Raw genomic sequence first — 4,160 nt, 5'->3', positions numbered from 1 at the left:
TCTATTAGCAGGAGAGTCCTATTTCCATACCTACCACTCCAATCACCAGCGCCAGCAAGGGGATTAATTAAAATGCACATGCAAATACATCAGTTACAAACACAGCATCCCTCTTCACATGCAAATGCAATCAATAGGTACCCAGATGATTTGCATAATGGTCAAAGAAGAAGGAATTTTTTATAATGTGGCTTTTGGGGTGAAAACTTAAATTCATGTGCATCATGTGTAATCTGAGCTGGTCTGGCACCAGAATTTTCTCTTGCTCCTCAGCAGACAAGTGCTCTAGGACCCAGGGCATTTCCTTCAGGAAGCCCTCCTTGGTGGCACCACCACCCAAGCTCTCTGCTCCCTTAGTTCCTTCTCTCAGTATCCTTGCCCTGTTTCAGGGTTGGGTCACCCCTTTGCCCTTGCCCACACTTTGCTTTGAGAATGCTTTCCTTGTGGGCTTGAGCCTGGAAAAGTGCCCTGTTCTTCTCATGCCCACCCATACAGAGCTGACAAGAAGCCTTTTGTGGGAAGGGGCATCTGAGACCATCTAAGGACAACCCCTGACCTTTGAGTTGGAAGACCGAGTCCCTGCTTGGAGAAATGAGCTGTGCATGGCAACACCAATGTTAGTTGGTGGCAGGACTGGAACTAGAATGAGGCTAGCCCTGAGGAAGTGTCCAGAGACACGGCAAGGGGTTTAGGCAGGAATGTCTCCTTCCCTTGGGACATCACTGCTTCCCCACTTGACCTCAAGGTGCTGTGGGTCTCTGGAGAGATGGTTGGTATTAACTCACAGAACCATATTCAGTTGCTATTACCCAAGTGAGGGCTGGAAATTTCCAGAACCCATGAAAGGCACATTGCCTGCCTTAAAGGTTTCTAAATTAGAGTCTGCTAATATTTTTTCGTTATAAGAACTATTTTTATGTCAGAAAAAAAAAAATAGGGTCTTCTCTTCACACCACAGAAGTTGTGTGAAAGTGTACCTTAACAGCAGAGGGACGCCTGGGTGGCTTAGTGGGTTGAGTGACCAACTCTTGGTTTTGGCTCAGGTCAAGATCTCAGGGTCCTGGAAGGAGCCCTGCATGGGGCCCCCTGTTCAGCATGGAGTCTGCCTGAGGATTCTCTTTCTCTCCCCCGCTGCCACTCATCCTGCTTGTACTCTCTCTCTCCCCCTCCTAAATAAACAAATCAATCAATCAATCAATCAATTAAAAGAATAGCAGAAAGTATTGTGAATCTAGCACAAGGCATACATTTCAAAAATAGCTTATCTCTGTGATAACGTATTTTTTCAGCCCACGGTCCATGCTTAGTGTGCCTTTGGACCTATGGATTCATGGATAGCCCCACTTTCCTCAGGGGCGTATGATTTAGAGTTACCGTAGTAGAGAGATCTTCTGTCCTACAGTCTATAGTTCCTGCTTTCTTCAGGAAGCTCAGACAGGTGGGAGCCAACCCTGGTGATCTTTCCTCCATCCTGAAACAGACTTCCTATTGGTGAGACTGGGGAGATGTGGGGGGGGGGGGGTGGGAGATGTCCAGAATATCAGGTCATTTCTCAGAAGGATGTCGATGTTGGGCCCGGAGTATGCGGCACGGGGCTAGTACTAACAGTTATAAACTGCTGTTTCTGAAGTAGCATAAACGGAGCACAAGGAGACAAGATCAAAGTGTGGATGAATAAGATATAGGTACGGACAGATCTCTCCCATATAAAACCCAGGGATTCACGTTCTCTAGTTTCTGCACTGAGTCATGTTGTAAGAGGCATATTCTAGCAGACAAAAGTCGTTAAATGGGAATTCCGATCTTTACTGGCATCTCTCAAACATCATCAAAGGATGGAGTTCAAGCCACAGTAAAATCTGCCAAAGTTCTCCCTTCCTTCTTCTCCCATACTCTGCGGCCTCCCTCAGAAGCTCTCACTTGGCAAATACTCCAGAATGGTCCCTGATATGTTTGTGTTTTTGCTGCTGCTTTCCCCTGCCTTGCCTCTCCTCGGCCTGAGTTCTTTACCAGGCAGATAGGTTTAATCTCACTCCCATGGGATTTAGCTTCCCTTCTGTTTGTCCCTTATGCAGAGTCTCTGCCATGGAGCACAGGCCCGGGGCCGACCCAACAGGAGAGAACATGTCGCGCTGCCCTCTCCCTCTCTGGTGCAGTCTCTCTCTCTCTTCCAATATTCGATCTAACTGCTCTACAACAATCCAGACAACAGGTGCACAGAGACAGAGCCTGCCGGAAAGATCAGGGCAGAGGAAATACTGAGCAAAATTCTCCACGCAGGTGGGGGCTGAGGAGGTGGAGAAAGAAGGACGGAGCCTGGGTACATTGGTCCACTTGTGTCACGTACGCTGATTAATTTGGTTCTAGTCACACACATCCTATCTCTTAATCTTCACCAAACCCTGAGAAGAAGGTGGAACCAGCCTCGTGTTACACAGCAAGAGACGAGGCTCAGAGGTTAACCAGGTCCGTAAGAATTGCAGGCAGAGCCCTGAGCTTTGCCCAGGAGTCCCGGTCCCAGCTGTTCTGAGGTTTCCTGGTGTGGTCTCAGGTGCCATCTGATCATCCCTTGACCATTTTCCCAGTTCAAGTTGAGGACATCAGGTCAGGCATTTGGCTTACTTAGAATGGCATTTTCATAGTATAGATCCATGCCATTGTATGGTGGTTCTGAGAGAAAATGTCATTTTTCTTCAGGTATTTTATTTTATTTTTAAAGATTTTATTTATTCACTTCTCAGAGAGAGAGAGAGAGAGAGAGAGAAACACAAGGAGGGGGAGTGTCAGGCAGAGGGAGAGGCAGACTCCCCGGCTGAGCAGGGAACCTGATGCAGGACTTGATCCCAGGACCCTGGCATCATGACCTGAGCCGAAGGCAGGTGCTTAACCCACTGAGTTACCCAGGCACTTCCCTCACTTTTTTGTTTGTTTTTTAAAATATTTTTCTGTAGGTAATTTATAGGCACTCTGGCCCCACCAGTCGTTTTACCACTTTTAAACATGGCTTTGTGGCCTTGTCTTTCTGCCCTGGAAAGTCTTCAGAACCTCCCACTGGCTGCCCATTCCAGGCTCTGCTGGGCGGGATGCAGCCAGCCATAGACACCCATGTTGCTGGTTCCACACGTGAGGGAAGAGAAGAGTAGGTGCCTGTTAGAGCCTGAATTCATATGTTGGAATCCTAAAGCCTATAATATGACTGTATTGATAGAGTCTTTAAAGAGGTAATTAAGTTGCAATAAGGTCACTGGTGTGGGTCCTAATCCGATCTGACTGGTGTCCTTGTAAGAAGAGATCAGAACAGAGACACTAGCAGAGGGAAGACCACGTGAGGACACAGAGAGAGAACAGCCACCTGCAAGCCAAGGGGAGAGGCCTCAGGGGAAGCCAGCCCTGTGGACACCTTGATCCAGGGCTTCCAGCCTCCAGAGCCGTAAGGAAAGACATTTCTGTGTGTTGGCCCTCCAGTCTGTTGTCCTGGGCTGTGGCAGTCCCAGCAAATGAATACAGTGGACTTTTGGGATTTCACAGAGGCCCGTACCTTAGAATTGATTCCGTGGGAGTCTGACAGAACAAAGAAGGGCCCCCGGGCCTGCCTATGTGCCTCAGGGAGGGGCATCCAGCCCAAAATCTCATTATTGGAAGCTTGTCGTCCTCCAGTCCACAACAGCGCCCGTGAGAAAGTTCAGCTCAGAGGTGGCAGCCAAGCCACCAGAGTGGTAGGAAGGAGTGAGTCCCAGAAGGCTCTCACAGACCAGCTGAAGTAGGCCTCAGAGAATGGCCTCAGTGCCGTCTGGGCGTGGGTTTGAAATGCAGACTCTCAGGCCCTGCCCCAGGGGGCTGTCTCAGGCCCAGACTATTCTCACAAGAGTCTCCGGGGATTCATGTGCACATTCAGGTTTGAGAAGCTTTGCCTCTGATCCATAGCCCCTGAGCTCTCAGGCCGGCTGGAGCCGTTAGTGGCCTGTGTACCTCCCTCGTACCCTCCACGCTCCTGGACGGCCTGGGGCCAAGGACCCAGGACCGTGCTGCTCAGTCCCAGCCACACGCTGAGATTGTGCAGAGCCTGTAAAGCCCCTGATACCAAGGTCAGCTCTGGGCCAAAGAAATGAGGAGCTCTGCAGGGAGGAGGGGCAAGACCAAGGTGACAGTATTTTTTAAAC

This window comes from Mustela lutreola, chromosome 1 (genome assembly GCF_030435805.1).
Source record: "Mustela lutreola isolate mMusLut2 chromosome 1, mMusLut2.pri, whole genome shotgun sequence".
Classification (NCBI taxonomy): Eukaryota; Metazoa; Chordata; class Mammalia; order Carnivora; family Mustelidae; genus Mustela; species Mustela lutreola.
Note: the sequence above shows the minus strand (reverse complement) of the source record.